This window comes from Budorcas taxicolor, chromosome X (assembly GCF_023091745.1).
Source record: "Budorcas taxicolor isolate Tak-1 chromosome X, Takin1.1, whole genome shotgun sequence".
NCBI lineage: Eukaryota > Metazoa > Chordata > Mammalia > Artiodactyla > Bovidae > Budorcas > Budorcas taxicolor.
In genome coordinates this window covers 106859652-106877308 of record NC_068935.1, presented here as the reverse complement: position 1 = coordinate 106877308, position 17657 = coordinate 106859652, and positions in this window count along the sequence as shown.

Below are 17657 nucleotides of genomic sequence, written 5' to 3'. Positions count from 1 at the left end.
TTATTCATTTATTTGCTTGTGCTGGGTCTTAGTTGCAGCATACAGGATCTTGTTCCCTGATAAGGGATCAAACCCAGGTGCCCTATAATGGGAGCACAAAGTCTTAGCCAGTGGGCCACCAGGGAAGTCCTCAATTATTCCCTTTAAGCAGCATTTTTAATGACTTACATTGCAAAGCCATGTACATCATGCAGAATAATGACAATTATGTATATGTATTTATGCCCATGTACTTTAAGAATCAAAAAGTCATGATGGTTAGTAAAGGCTTAAAAGTGGTTAGAATGTTAGTCTCCGGTTACACTGTTAGCCCATTCCTGGTGGATGTTAACATATTTATAGTGTTATGTCACAAAGTTCGTGTTCCAGGACATTGGACTCACAAGATGCTCCAAGATTAAAAGAGTTCACGTGAACATAGTTGAATTGTAATAGTTAAATAATTCAACTAAGTAATTGAATTAACAAATAAATTGGGGAGAAATTTTACCCCTTCTTTAATTTAGAGAGCAATTCTAATAAGTGAAGGAATGAAGGTAATAGAAAAATCATTTGAGGCAAACATCACAGAAAAAAACTGGTGCATTAAGAACTGTTGGTTGTTAGTAAAACTAGTGGATGAAAGTATGGAAATCAATGAGATATTTGCATAGTGTCAAAAGCTGTGCCCATAAGACATTTATTAATTACAAAAGGAAAAGCAGTAACTTTATGTTGGAGAAATTCAGCAGAGACCACTTTCAGGGAGGAAGAAAACTTTCCTCTAACCTTCTAGATTCTTCTGGCTTGTCTAAGAATTAAATTGACATGAGATAGATTAACAGAAGAAAATCTAATTGAATGTCACACACCCAGAAACCCAACTTACATGAATGGTTCTGAGTCAGAAAGGTGGAATGAGGTATACATGCCATCCTGATTTAAGGAATGGGATTAAGGGATGGAATTTCAGAGAGGGTAGGAGGGTAAGTCATAGCACAATAAGAAGGACATATTTTTAGTAATTAGATGTTTGTCCTGCCATAGAAATGGGTTATAAAAAGTTATTTCCAGTATTATCTGTTATTTTGGCATTGCCCTCAATTTAAATTATTTAAAGAAAAGGTAAAAGTTTATCTTGGACCCGTAGCATCTAGATTGCCTGTGGCTCAAAATAATTTGCATGCCAAAGTGGCATATTTTCAGGAAGCCTGTTCTGAACCCCTGCACCACACAAACAAGTGATCAAGTTTAACACCACCTCTAACAAGACGCTTCAGCATCATCAATCCATGATATGATGTACTGAGGGCTAATTAAATTGCATGAGCTCACTCTAATTGTAGGGAAACACAAAACATTCAAACTGGGGAACATTCTACAAGATACCGGATCAGTACTGTTAAAACGTATGTGTATCATGAAGTACAAAGAACAACTGAGGAGGGACTTTCCTGGTGGTCCAATGGTTAAGAATCCGCCTTGCAATGCCAGGGACATGGGTTCAATCCCTGGTCAGAGGACGAAGATCCCACATGCCATGAAGCAGCTAAGCCCACGTGCTACAACTAGACAGTCTGTGTGCCACAAGGAAAGATCCCATGTGACACAACAAAGGAGACCCTCCATGCTTCAACTAAGACCCCATACAGCCAAATAAATATATTAAAAAGAACAACTGAGGGACAGTCATAAAATAATAAGACATAACACCTGAACATAATGTGGGTACCTGTGTTGGCTAGTGGACTGAAAAAAATGTCATTAGTGTGAAGATTAGCAAAATTCCACTAAGATCTGCAGTTTAGTTACTTGTATCATTGTTAATGTTCTGAATTTGATCATTTACATCATGGTTATATAAGGTGTTTCCATTAGGACATATTCAATGGAAGTTATACACGAACTATCTGTATTAATTGTTACAGCTTTTCTGTAAGTCTAAAATTTATTTAGAAATTATTTCAAAATTTAAGGAAATTAAAACCAAGAACTAGTTTGAAGGGACTGGAGTCCCTTCTTGGGGCCAAACTTGGGGCAATTCAGGCCTCAAAAAAGTGTGATGGCAGTAATGGATTTTAACACCTTGAATACAGAAATACCCAAAAATTTTGTTTAACCATATTCAGCTACATGGAAAAGGGCTGATTATGTAATGGCGAAGTGAGGGGGGTGGCGCAGAATTTTGCCACCACCAAAATATACTAGAGAACAAAACCATATGAGAAACTAATGTATTATACTTAAAGAGCCCAAACTCGCTTTTTACATTTGCTCATCCTGAAGTTTCACATTTTAGTGAATAGCTTTCTCTATTTAAACATTACAAATTGGATTTTACATACTACCTTCCTACAAGGGAAATTCAGCCTTGTTAAAATTCAACTTTCTTTTTCTTCTTTCAGTTGTAGGTGAAATCATGAACAAGTTAGCTTTCTTGCTCCTGGGATGGTCTATATTTTTCTTCAAAAATAAAAATGGTCATTTATTTCAAAATTGTATATTAGTCAAAAGATAGTTATGTGAGACTACAAAGAATATCTAGTAGCTGATAGTTTGATATAAGTGAAATTTTCTGTTTTATTAAGTATCCTTGACATACACTGATGCTTTTGAACTGTGGTGTTGGAGAAGACTCTTGAGAGTCCCTTGGACTGCAAGGAGATCCAACCAGTCCATTCTGAAGGAGATCAGCCCTGGGATTTCTTTGGAAGGAATGATGCTAAAGCTGAAACTCCAGTACTTTGGCCACCTCATGCAAAGAGTTGACTCATTGGAAAAGACCCTGATGCTGGGAGGGATTGGGGGCAGGAGAAGAAGGGGATGACAGAGGATGAGATGGCTGGATGGCATCACTGACTCGATGGATGTGAATCTGAGTGAACTCTTTTTTGTATAGTTCTTCTGTGTATTCTTGCCACCTCTTCTTAATATCTTCTGCTTCTGTTAGGTCCAGACCATTTCTGTCCTTTATCAAGCCCATCTTTGCATGAAATGTCCCCTTGGTATCTCTAGTTTTCTTGAGGAGATCTCTAGTCTTTCCTATTCTATTGGTTTCCTCTATTTCTTTGCACTGATCACTGAGGAAGGCTTTCTTATCTCTCCTTGCTATTCTTTGGAACTCTGCACTCAAATGGGTATATCTCTCCTTTTCTCCTTTGTTTTTTGCTTCTCTTCTCTTCACAGCTATTTGTAAGGCCTCCTCAGACAGCCATTTTGCTTCTTTGCATTTCTGTTCCATGGGGATGGTCTTGATCCCTGTCTCCTGTAGTGTCACGAACCTCCATCCGTGGTTCATTCAGGTACTCTGTCTATCAGATCTAGTCCCTAAAATCTATTTCTCACTTCCACTGTATAATCGTATGGGATTTGATTTAGGTCATAGCTGAATGGTCTAGTGGTTTTCCCCACTTTCTTCAATTTAAGTCTGAATTTGGCAACAAGGAGTTCATGATCTGAGCCACAGTCAGCTCCTGGTCTTGTTTTTACTGACTGTTTAGAGCTTCTCCATCTTTGGCTGAAAAGAATATAATCAGTCTGATTTTGGTGTTGACCATCTGATGATGTCTATGTGTAGAGTCTTCTATTTTGTTGTTGGAAGAGGGTGTTTGCTGTGACCCGTGTGTTTTTTTGGAAAAACTCTATTAGCCTTTGCCATGATTCTTTCTGTACTCCAAGGCCAAATTTGCACATTACTCCAGGTGTTTCTTGACTTCCTACTTTTGCATTCCAGTCCCTTATAATGAAAAGGACATCTCTTTGGGGTGTTCATTCTAGAAGGTTTTGTAGGTCTTCATAGAACCATTCAACTTCAGCTTCTTTAGCATTACTGGTTGGGGCATAGACTTGGATTGCTGTGATATTGAATGGTTTGCCTTGGACACAAACAGATCATTCTGTCATCTGAGATTGCATCCAAGTACTTAATTTCGGAGTCTTTTGTTGACTATGATGGCTACTCCATTCCTTCTAAGGGATTCTTGCCCACAGTAGTAGGTGATCTGAGTTAAATTCACCCATTCCAGTCCATTTCAGTTTGCTGATTCCTAAAACATCAACGTTCACTCTTGCCATCTCTTGTTTGACCACTTCCAATTTGCCTTGATTCATGGACCTAACATTCCAGGTTCCAGCCTTGGTTGGATCCAGGGATTCCCTCAGGAGGAACGGCGTCAGCAATAAGGAAAGAGAGAGAGAGGAATAGAATAGAGGCTGATATTCCCTTGTTTACAGAGGAAGCCAATAAAGCCCCAAGACAACTTACACCGTTCGTGTAGGCCGCAGGCATCCTCCCAGTCTCCCGAGGGAGTGAAGATGCAGAGCGCCTTCCCGTTCAGGTCTTAGAAGCCCAGGCAAATAAGTGAACACGGAGGGCCCCTGTGCTCCAAGGGATCAGCCTGAAAGAGTAAGAGAGAGAGAGAAAGAAAGAAAGAATGACACAGGGGAACCAGGCTTTCGTGAAACTGGTCCGTCTCTTTATTTTTCAGGGAAGCTTTTATACTTTAAGTTGTACATAGAGATAAATGTAAGAAGCAGAGTCACACAGCGTCAGCTGCTCTGACCCTTATCTAAAGACAGAGTGTTCTTTGCATACCTTTGTTCTTACAAGGGTCTTACATTTGTTTACAATATCTTCTGGTCTGGAGACTGATTAACATTTTATGGCCCCATCTTTCTTTCTATTGATAAAGGTTAGTCAATCAGAAAACTTGTTTTCCATTAAGATCTGCTTAGTCTTAAGATAGTGATAAAGTTACGTTCTTACATAGCAAGGATACAACGATTTATAACAAAGAAAGAGGAGTACAGTGATTTATAACAAAGAGAAAATTCATTAACTCTAAAGTCTAGTATTGCTAACATCAAAACTACTATATTTCTTTTTCTACATTCCAATTACATTGATTAACATACTCCCAGGTGTCTAAGGGTATGGAGGCCTGGCGGCAATCATTAACTCAGCAATAAAGCCCTTCACCAACATGATTTTTATCTTTAGAAAAGCCCTATGCTAACTAAGACTTTCAAAATACTCCAGACTCTCTGTGCTGTTTATGGTTGAGAGGTTGTGAACAATCATGTGCGTAGTAGCAAGAGTGTGGATAAACCTGTCACACAAGCTAGACTGCCAGCAGAGAGATTTGAGCTGAGATACTCCTTTTATATGCAGGAGACTATTAACTGGAGCTATAAGTTAATTTTCCAGAGAAAGGTGCTCGGAGATAGCCCCTGTTAATGTCAGAAGAGTGTAGTATAACAGACAGATTTTGGTTCTGGGGGTAGATGCTCGAGCAGATCCAGGGGACCCCTTGAGTCCTGATCTGCCTTGCCCATCAGGCCTCTTCTGCATGACCTTGTCATGGGTGGGGTTGGGGAGTCCCTTGAGTCCTGATCTGCCTTTGCCTGTCAGGTCTCTTCCTCATGACCCTTGCCATGGATGGGATCTCCCGTGCTGGCTCCTGGCACTATGTAATATTGCTCTTTACAGCATCAGACTTTACTTCCATCACCCATCACATCCACCACTGGGTGTTGTTTTTGCTTTGGCTCCATGTCTGCATTCTTTCTTATGTTATTTCTCCACTGATCTCCAGTAGCATATTTGGCACCTACTGACCTGGGGAGTTCATCTTTGAGTGTCTTATCTTTTTGCCTTGTCATACTGTTCATGGGTTTTTCAAGGCAAGAATACTGAAGTGGCGTGCCATTCCCCTCTCCAGTGGACCACATTTTGTCAGAACTCTCCACCATGACCTGTCCATCTTGGGTGGCCCTACATGGCATGGTTCATAGTTTCACTGAGTTAGAGAAGGCTGTGGTCCGTGTGATCAGATTGGTTAGTTTTCTGTGACTGCGGTTTTCAGTCTGTCTGCTCCCTGATGAATAAGGATAAGAGGCTCATGGAAGTTTCCTGATGGGGGAGACTGACTGAAGGGGAAACTGCGTCTGTTACTGATGGAAGGGCCATGCTCAGTAAATCTTTAATCTCATTTTCTGTTGATGGGTGAAGCTATGTTTTCTCTCTGCTATTTACTTGGGGCCAAACTACAGTAGTGTGGCTTCCCTGGTGTCTCAGAGGTAAAAGCATTTACCTGGAATGCGGGAGGCCCAGGTTTGATCCCTGAGTCAGGAAGATCCCCTGGAGAGGGAAATGGCAACCCACTCCAGTACTCTTGCCTGGAGAATCCCAGGGAGGGAGGAGCCTGGTAGGCTACAGTCCATGGGGTCGCAAAGTGTCAGACATGACTGAGCGACTTCACTTTCAAACTACGGTGGAGGTAATGGCAGCCTCCTCCAAAGGATCCCATGCATGTACTGCTACACTTACTGCCCTCAACCGTGCAGCAGACCACCACTGACCCATGCCTCTACTGGAGACTCCTGGGCAAGTCTGGGTCAGTCTCTTGTGGGGTCACTGCTCCTTTTTCCTGGGTCCTGGTGCACACAAGGTTCTGTTTGTACCCTTCAAGTGTCTATTTCCCAGTCTTACGTAAGTTCTGGCAGCTATATGGTGTGGTTAATGGCAGCCTCCTCCAAGAGGGTTGTGCCATAACCACGTCTGCTACACCCAGAGCCCCTGTCCCCATGGCAGTCCACTGGTGACCTCTACCTCCACAGGAGACACTGAAAGACAGTTCTGTCTCAGTTTCTGTGGGGTCCCTGTGTCCTGGTGCACACAAGGTTTGTTTGAACCCTCTGAGCATCGCTGGTGGGAATGGGGTTTGATTCTAAATGCAAATTCACCCTTCCTACCATCTTGCTGGGGCTTGCCCTTTGACCTGTATACAGATTTCTCAAGAGGCAGGTCAGGTGGTCTGGTATTCCCATCTCTTTAAGAATTTTCCACAGTTTGCTGTGATCTACACAGTCAAAAGCTTTAGCATAGTCAATGAAGCAGAAGTAGATGCTTTTCTTAAATTCCCTTGCTTTTTCTGTGTTCCAACAAATGATGGCAGTTTGATCTCTGGTTCCTCTGAGTTTTCTAAATCAACTTGAACATCTGGAAATTCTGTATTGTTTTGGGACTTCTTGGCAGTCCAGTGATTAAGACTCAGAGCTTACAATGCAGAGGGCAAGTTTTGATCCCTGGTCAGGAAACTAAGATCCTGCATGCCACGCAGTGCAGGCTAAAACAAAAAAAAAAACTAGATTGTTTTGAGGGAAACAGTCTTTTCAACAAATGGTGCTCAGAAAACTGGATACTGACATTCCCAAAGAATGAAGCTGAATCCATACCTTACATCATATGAAAATTTATTCAAAATGATTCAGGGACCTAAGTGTAGGAGCTAAAACTGTAAAACTCACAGGAAAACAGAGGTAGAAGCATGGAAACAGTCATTGTGGACTGACCATTGGATTCTTAATTAATTATCATATCATATGAAATATGCATTTCAATAACTAAGAAAAATGTAAATTAATTACTATCCTGATCATTATTATTATTTTTTTTAACACATCTACTCTCTCTTCTATTTCAAATTGTCCAAGGAAACAAATCTTGATGAAACTTCTTTGGAAAATACAGACTTGAAAAAAATCATGAAATGTCTGTAATGTGTCTTTCCAAATTTTAGAAGTTGATAAGATTAAGAAGTTTCCCATTGAGGATAATGTTTGCTGTGGGTTTGTCATATATAGCTTTTATTATGTTGAGGTATGTTCCTTCTATTCCTGCTTTCTGGAGAGTTTTTATCATAAATGGATGTTGAATTTTGTCAAAGGCCTTCTCTGCATCTATTGAGATAATCATATGGTTTTTATTTTTCAATTTGTTAATGTGGTGAATTACATTGATTGATTTGCGGATATTGAAGAATCCTTGCATCCCTGGGATAAAGCCCACTTGGTCATGGTGTATGATCTTTTTAATGTGTTGTTGGATTCTGATTGCTAGAATTTTGTTGAGGATTTTTGCATCTATGTTCATCAGTGATATTGGCCTGTAGTTTTCTTTTTTTGTGACATCTTTGTCAGGTTTTGGTATTAGGGTGATGGTGGCCTCATAGAATGAGTTTGGAAGTTTACCTTCCTCTGCAATTTTCTGAAAGAGTTTGAATAGGATAGGTGTTTATTTGTAAAGAGGAAAAAAAAAGAATTCCCATAAATGTGTATGTATATATATATACACACACAGATATATATGTGTGTGTGCTTATGTGTGTACATATATATATGTGTATCTCCTTTTTATTGTACAGATTATCTTAGGTATACATCTTTTAAAAAAATTTATTTGTTATTTTTTAATACCAAAGACATTTTGTATTGGTGTATAGCCAATTAACAATGAGCCAATTAACAATGTTGTGGTAGTTTCAGGTGAACAGTGAAGGGACTCAGCCATACATGCACACTTACCCATTCTCCCCCAAACCCCCCTTCTATCCACTCTGGCACATTACCTTGAGCAGAGTTCCATGTGCTATTACTGTTGCTGTTGTTCAGTCGCTAAGTTGTTTCAGACTCTTTGAGACCCCATGGACTGGAACTCGCCTGGCTTCCCTGTCCCTCACCATCTTCTGGAGTTTGCTCAAGTTCATGTCCATTGAATGGGTGATGTCATCCAACCATCTCATCCTCTGTCACCCTCTTCTCCTTCTGCCTTCAAACTTTCCCAGCATTAGGGTCTTTTTCAGTGGGTCAACTGTTTGCATCAGGTAGCCCAATTATTGGAGCTTCAGCTTCAGCATCAGTCTTTCCAATGAATATTCAGGGTTGATTTCCTTTAGGATTGACTGGCTTGATGTCCTTGCTTTCTAAGGAATTCTCAGGAGTCTTCTCCAGCACCACAGTTCGAAAGCATCAGTTCTTCAGCATTCTACCTTAATTGTCCAGCTCTTGTATCTGTACACAGAGAAGGCAATGGCAACCCACTCCAGTACTCTTGCCTGGAAAATCCCATGAATGGAGGAGCCTGGTAGGCTGCAGTCCATGGGGTTGCGAAGAGTCAGACACGACCGAAGTGACTTAGCAGCAGCAGCACGTCTTTCCACGTGCCATCAGTTCAGTCACTCAGTCCTGTCTGACTCTTTGCAACCTCATGAACTGCAGCACGCCAGGCCTCCCTGTCTATCACCATGTGCTATACAATAGGTTTTTGTTGGTTATCCATTTTAAATATAACAGTGTGTACATGACCTTCCCAAAGTGCTTAAGCATCCCTTACCCCTCAGCAACCATGAGTTTATTTTCTAAGTCTGTAAGTTTCTTCCTGTTCTGTAAGAAAGTTCATTTGAGTATACATCTTTTTATCTTCTAATGTTTCATTTTTATTTTATATTGGGATATGGTTGGTTTACAATGTTGTGTTAGATTCGGGTGTACCAAATAGTGATTTGGTTGCACATTTGCAGATATCTATTCTTTTTCAGATCTTTTCCTAGTATTGGTTATTACTGAGTTTTGGGTAGAGTTCCTTGTGCTATATTGTAGGACCTTGCTAATTCTCTATTTTATATATAGTAGTATGTATATTTTAATCCCAACTTCCTAATTTGTTCCTCCTCCCTGCTACCTTTCCCCTTTGATAACCAGAAATTTGTTTTCTATGTGTGTGAGTCTATTTCTATTTTGTTAATAAGGTCATTTGTATCATTTTTTAGATTGCACAAGTAAGTGATATCATGTGATATTTGTCTTTCTGCTTACTTCATTCAGTATGATGGTCCATCCATGTTACTGCAAATGGCATTATTTCATTCTTTTTATGGCTGAGTAATATTCCATTTTATATATGTATCACGTTTTCTTTATCCATTCATCTAGGATGCCTCCGTATCTTAGCTATTGTAAATAGTCCTTCAGTGAACATTGGGGTGCATGTATCTTTTCAAACTGTGTTTTTCTCTGGATATATGCCCAAGACTGGAATTGCTGGATCATGTGGTAGCTCTGTTTTTAGTTTTTTAAAGAATTCTCCATACTATTCTCTATGTTGGTTGTACCACTTTACATTCCCACAAACAGCGTAGAAGGGTTCCCTTTTCTCCACACCCTCTCCAGCGTTTATTATTTGTAGACGTTTTGATGATAGCTATTCCGACCCCTGTGAAATGATAACCTCATTGTCATTTTGAGTTGCATTTCTCTAATAGTTGGTGATATTGAACATCTTTTCATGTGTTTTTTGGCCACTTGTATTTCTCCTTTGGAGAAATATTTATATAAATATTCTGCCTATTTTATAGTGGCTTGTATTTTTTTATTGTGGTGCATGAGCTGTTTGTATATTTTGAAAATAATCACTTGTCTGTTACATGGTTTGCGAATATTTTCTCCCATTCTATGGGTTGTGTTTTCATTTTGTTCATGGTTTCCTTTGCTGTGCAAATTCTTTAAAGTTTAGCACACTATTTATTGGAGACTTATTATCACAAGTGTTAGTGTCTGCAAACATCTCCTGGCCAGTAATGTGTTATTAGATTCCATTTGTTTATTTTTGTTTTTATTTTGATTACTGTAGGAGCTAGGTCCAAAAAATATTTTGATAACATTTATGTCAAAGAATGTTCTGCCTATGTTTTCCTCTATGGATTTTATAGTATCCTACCTTACATTTAAGTATCTAATCCATTTTGAATTTATTTTGTGTGTGTGTATATGTTGTTAGAAATGTTCTAATTTCATTAGTTTACACATAACTGTCCAGTTTTCCCATCACAGTTGTTGAAGATACTGTCATTTCAGCATTGTGTATTTTGCTGCCATTGTCATAGATTAATTGACCATAGATTAGTAAACTTATTTCTAGGCTTTATATCCTATTCCATTGAAAAGTATATTTTTGTACCAGTACCATAGTGCTTTGATGACTATAGCTTTATAGTAAAGTCTGAAGTCAGGGAGCCTGATTCCTCCAGTGTCATTTTTCTTTCTGAAGATTCAGTTCAGTTCAGTAGCTCAGTCATGTCTGACTCTTTGCAGCCCCATGGACTGCAGCATGCCAGGCCTCCCTGTCCATCACCAACTCCCGAAGCTTGCTCAAACTCATGTCCGTTGAGTCAGTGATGCCATCCAACCATCTCATCCTCTGTCGTCACCTTCTCCTCCTGCCTTCAATCTTTCCCAGCATCAGGGTCTTTTCTAATGAGTCAGCTCTTCACATCAAGTGGCCAAAGTATTGGAGCTTCAGCATCAGTCCTTCCAATGAATATTCAGGGTTGATTTCCTTTAGGATGGACCTGTTTGATCTCCTTGCAGTCCAAGGGACTCTCAAGAGTCTTCTCTAACACCACAGTTTGCTTTCTGAAGATTGCTTTCACTATTTGGAATCTGTTGTGTTTCCATACAGATTTTAAGATTTTTTTTCTATATCTGAAAAAATTCTATTGGTAAGTTAATAGGGATTACATTGAATTTGTAGATTGCCTAGGGTAGTATAGTTATTTTGTCAATATTTATTCTTCAAACCCAAGTACATCCTATATCTTTCCATGTGTTTGTGTCATCTTCAATACCTTTCATCAGCAACTTAGTTTTCATAGTACAGGTCTTTTACCTCTTTAGGTAGGTTTTCCCTATATATTCTTCTTGATGCATTGGTAAGTGGGATTATTGCTTAATTTTTCTTTCTAATCTTTCACTGTCAGTGTATAGAAATGAAACAGATTTTTGTGTATTACTTTGGTATCCTGCGACTTTACTGAATTCATTGATCAGCTCTTGTAGTCTTCTGGGTGCATCATTAGGATTTTCTGTGTAGAGTATCCTGTCATCTGCAAACAGTGACAGTTTTACTTCTTCCTTTACAATTTGTATTCTTCTTTATTTCTTTTTCTTCTCTGATTGTCATGGCTAGTACTTCCATAACTATGTTGAAAAGCAGTGACAAGAGTGAGCATCCTTGTTTTGTTCTCTTAGGTGAAATACTTTCAGCTTTCCACCACTGAGAATGTTTGCTGTGGATTAGTCATATATGGCCTATATTATGCTGAGGTAAGTTCCATCTCTGCCCATTTTCTAGAGAGGTTTTTTTTTTTTTTAATCATACATGGGTGTTGAATTTTATCTAAAGCTTTTTCTGCATCTGTTATGGTAATCATATGGTTTATTCTTCAGTTTGTTGATGTGGTGTATCACTGATTGATTTATGGATATTGAAAAAAATTTGTATCTCTGGGATAAATCCCACTTGATTATGATATATGATCATTTTAAACCATCTTTGGATTTGGATTACAAACATTTTGTTGAGGATTTTTCATCTATGTTTATCCATGACATTGGTCTGTAGTGTTTTTGTGTATTTGTGTGCTATCTTTGTCTGCTTCTGGTATCAGAGTAATAGTGGCCTCATAGATTGAGTTTGGGCGTGTTTCTTCCTCTGCAATTTTTGGAAATAGTTTCAGAAGGATAGGTGTTAACTCTTCTCTAAATGATTGATAGAATTTACCAGTGTAGACATCTGGTCCTGGACTTTTGTGTGTCAACAGTTTTTAAATCACAGTTTCAATTTCAGTGCTTGTGATTGGTCTGTTAATTGTTTCTATTTCATCATGGTTCTGTCTTGGGAGATTATACCTTTCTAAGAATTTGTCCATTTCTTCTAGATTGTCCATCTTATTGCATATGGTTGCTTGTAGTAGTCTCCCTTCCTGGGGTCTCTGCATGCTTCCCCCCACACTCTGAAGTTGAGTCTGCTGGATGGCGTTGCGGGCAGCTGCAGTGACGCTGATCCCACTATAGACCTTGGTCACTGGTCCCACACTGAGCTCTGCTATGGTGCTGCCCTACTTACATGATCATCCCCCCTCCACCATCCTTCCCTGTCTCTTGGAAGCTTCACTCAGCGGGAATGGTCTTTAGTCAGCATCTAGGTGACATCAGGGTCCAGCTCTGCCTCCTGGCTGGAAAGGCTCATGCCTACTCTGCCCTGATCCCTTGCTCCTGTAGATATTTCCCCCACCAGTATCTCAAATAAATGGTTTTGTAAAAATGTTTTGGCTTATTCCACTTGGCATAGTTTGCAAGGCATATTCAACTTGTATCACATATCAGAACTGAATTTCTTTTTAAGACTGGAAAATATCCTATTGCACATGTGATACATTTATGTAACATTTGTTAAACCTTTCACCTGTCAGTGTACATTTGGGTTGTTTCTACCTTTTAGCTCTTGAGAATCTTGCTTATTTGAACAGTGGCTTAGAAATATCTGATAAAATTCTTGATTTTACGTATTTTGGGTATATAGCTAGAGTGTGATCATTCCATCATATGATAATTCCATTTTTAATATTTTGAAGATTTATGATTGATATGTTTTCCGCAGCAACTACATCATTTCTTCTCTCACACCAGCAATGTACAATGATCCTATTTCTCCATATCCTCACCTACACTTATTATTTTAATTTTTGACCACACCCCAAGGCATATGGGATCTTAGTTCCTGGGCTAGGGATCAAACCCCCACCTCCTGCATTGGAAGGCTGAGTCTTAACCACTGGACCACTGAGGAAGTCCCTATTTTGTTTCTGTATCCTAACCATCCTAATGGATGAGATGTGGTACCTGGTAGTTTCATCTATATCAGTTATGATTAGTGACATTGAGCATTTTTTTTAATGTTCTTATGGGCTGTTTTTGTTTTTTGGTGAAATGACTATTCAAGTTCTTTTCCCATTTTTAACTTGGATATATTTGTTGTTGTTGTTGAGTTTAGGTGTTCTGTATATGTTCTCAATATTAGTAGCTTATTAGATACATGATTTGGAAATATCTATTGCATTCAGTAGGTTGCCTTTTCACTCTTTGGATACTGTCCTTTGATGTGCAAAGGCTTTTAATTTTGATGAACTCCTATTTATCAACTTTTCCATTTGTTCCTAGAGCTTTTGGTATTGTATTCAAGAAATTATTGCCATGATTGTCATGTAACTTCCCCTATGTTTTCTTCTGATTCTTACAGATTTGGCTTTTGCATTTAGGTGTTAGGATCATTTTCAGTTAATTTTTTATGTGATGTAGCTTATTGGTCCAGCTCCATTGTTTTGCATGTGAATATTCAGTTTTCCCTCCATCTTTTGTTGAAAAGATGATTCTTTCCTAGTACTATGTAATTTTGAATTATATAGTTCATTACTAATCTTAATGACTTTTGCAAAGTCATGAGGAAGGGGTTCTACATAATAAAGAGAAAAGTCTTTATGTCTGGCTTGTCTCATCAGAATCCATGTTTATCCTCTCTTCACTCTTTGTCAGTCCCATCCTTTCCTCCTCTCTCCATCTGCTCATTCAGTGGATTCCATCCATAGGGCTCTAAATCTTTGCCACTCAAAGTAAGGTCCCTAGACACCAGAAATATTGGTATCATTTGGTAGTTTGCTAGAAATGCAGGTTCCAAGCCAGACCTCAGACCAACTGTATCAGCATCTGTACTTTAACTGGATCCCTAGTGATTCATGTACAAGGTCAAGTTTGAGAAGCACTGATCTGCAGAATCTTCTCAGGTCTCTCTAGGCTCAACTTCTACTAAAAGTAACCATACCACAGCAGCTGGTAAGAGAATAAAAATTCACCATTTTGTACCCTATTTTTCAACACATTACCTGGTGACCAGTGTGCGTGTGGGCTACAATGCCTCAGTCGTGTCTGACCCTGTGGGACTCTGTGGACTGTAGCCTGCCAGGCTGCTCTGTACATGGGGAGTCTCCAGGCAAGAGTACTGGAGTGGGTTGCCATGTGCTCCTCTAGAGGATTTTCCCAACGCAGGAATTGAACCTGCACCTCTTGTGTCTCCTGCATTGGCATACAGGTTCTTTACCACTACCGCCACCTGGGGTGACCAGTACAAAGGTGTTTATTTCATGTCAACTTATTAGCAAGTTCCATTTGACACAGATCTAGGTCCCTATTACTATGGCGAGAGAGCTTTGTTGTTTTAGCTGTCATCAGTGTATTCTAGATTCAGTTGTTCTCAAGTACCTTGTTTTTTTATGCTTGTACTTCCAATATCTTTGATTTTCCCTGCATCTCATGCTTCTTATGATGTGCTAACAGGTGGATGAAGATAAATAATAATGTCTTTCCAAGAACAACTCAAACACCCACCCACCTTTAAGATTCAGAGGGAGGTTGCACTTCCAGAATGGTGGTGTGAGGAGTTTGGGGAAATCTTATTCCTGGAGATGCATCTCTTGAGCTGGTGAAATTTTCTTTCAAAGTCTTTGATGGGTAAAGATCCGTTGGTGGGCATCCAACAAAGTGAAAAGCATTTATTTAAGAAAATCTGTGAAAACTAGACAAGACTGATGGGAATCCATGGCATTTTTTTTTTAATTGGAGGCTAAATACTTTACAATATTGTAGTGGTTTTTGCCATACATTGACATGAATCACCCATGGGTGTACATGTGTTCCCCACCCTGAATCCCCCCTCCCACCTCCCTCCCCATCCCATCCCTCTGGGTCATCCCAGTGCACCAGCCCTGAGCACCCTGTCTCATGCATCGAACCTGGACTGGGGATCTGTTTCACATATGATAATATACATGGTTCAATGCTATTCTCTCAGATCATCCCACCTTTGTCTTCTCCCACAGAGTCCAAAAGATTATTCTATACATCTGTGTCTCTTTTGCTGTCTCTCACATAGGGTTATCGTTGCCATCTTTCTAAATTCCATATATATGCATTAGTAACTGTATTGGTGTTTTTCTTTCTGGCTTACTTCACTCTGTATAATAATTCATCCACCTCATTAGAACCGATTCAAATGTGTTCTTTTTAATGGCTGAGTACACAATGAAATATTACTCAGCCATGGCATTCCAACTAGAGATAGTCCTCAGGCGTCAGCAGTTCTGTCTTGCAAAAGAGCTGTTCCAGTGGACTCAGTGGCTGATGGCAACTCCTGTCTTTTGTATTAAGGTGAAAAGCAAAGTTGGTTATAGATTAAATTTATAAAGGCTTGATTTATATGACAACTTGGTAGGTCATGTGAAAAATAAAAGAGGAATAAACTTTATTGATTGTTAGAGTTGACAATTAAAGACAAGGCAGTAGCCCTTATAGGGAGCAATTTTTCGTGGCTGGCATAGAAGCAGAGTGTTGAAGAGCAGAGTCGTTTATTTAAGCTATTGCTTGGAGTTAAAAAAAAAAAGCTAGAGTTTCTTATAACTCAGTATCTTCTTTTGACATGATGTCACAAAGTTTAGAAAAGAAACAAAAATGAAGTGAATCATGAACACATTCAGATATGTATATTTCCCTCAATATAATCTTCTCCTCAATACCTACTGAAATAAATTTTTTAATGGTTTGAATGTTTTTACCAATTCAACGTCACTTTTGTTTCAGTCGTGGAATACTGATTTAGCCATATGTTTTAAGATTGTGAATGTGGCCCCTAGGGGGCCACATGGTCTTCCATAAACTGAATTGATTAATTAATACTAGTGAGTGTCCTGGAATTTTTTTTTTTAATGCTACAGACAGGCTTCATTTTAAGAGAAGGAAGCAAAATGCACATGCAGGAAATCCAAGTTTGGTTTTCATTCACTGCTCAAGTTTCTGAGTTCAGTTTAAAATATTGTAATAGCAAATAAATAGGTAAAACATTTCCTTTAAAATACTTTATGAAATATTTTAAGTTATTCCACGTTTCCTAATTCTACATTCAGTTATGATATATTTTAAGTTTGTTGCTGCTGCTAAGTCGCTTCAGTTGTGTCCGACTCTGTGCGACCCTATAGATGGCAGCCCACCAGGCTTCCCCGTCCCCGGGATTCTCCAGGCAAGAACACTGGAGTGGGTTGCCATTTCCTCCTCCTTTAAGTTTGTTACCTTTCCTAATTTCATTTATTCAATATTTACTTCTAAGCCCCTCTGTGAAATAGAGTAGGAGGGAGGAAAGGAGAGGGAAGGAAAAGAGAGAGGGAAAGGAAAAGAACAGAAAAAAAGCATTTAAAAATAAAGCAGACAAAACTACTTTTTCTTATTTTAGAAATTCTTTTTCTCTTGCATTTTGTTTGTATCTCATATATAGGCTACGGGGAGGGACGAGGGAGCGGGATTCAGGATGGGGAACACGTGTATACCTGTGGCAGATTCATGTTGATGTATGGCAAAACCAATATAATATTGTAAAGTAATTAACCTCCAATTAAAATGAATAACTTTATATTAAAAGAAAAGTGTTTTCGGAATAAGAAAGCAGTAACTCACGTTTTCCGAAAACAGACGTACAACACATTCAACCTTTTTCTTCCCCTATGATTAGGAATTCCTTTCTCTCCAACTTGAGACTAAACCTTTCAGTCTCTGCGATCTTTAAAAGAAAAAAAAAAAGATGCACACCAGGCTTACATTCTGTTTCAGTTCAGTTCAGTTCAGTTCAGTCACTCAGTTGTGTCCGACTCTTTGTGACCCCATGAACTGCAGCACACTAGGCCTCCCTGTCCATCACCAACTCCTGGAGTCTACCCAAACTCATTTCCATTGAGTCAGTGATGCCATCCAGCCATCTTATCCTCTGTCATCCCCTTCTCCTCCTGCCCTCAATCTTTCCCAGGATCAGGATCTTTTCAAATGAGTCAGCTCTTCTCATCAGGTGGCCAGAGTATTGGAGTTTCAGCTTCAACATCAGTCCTTCCGATGAACACACAGGACTGATCTCCTTTAGGATGGACTTGTTGGATCTCCTTGCAGTCCAAGGGACTCTCAAGAGTCTT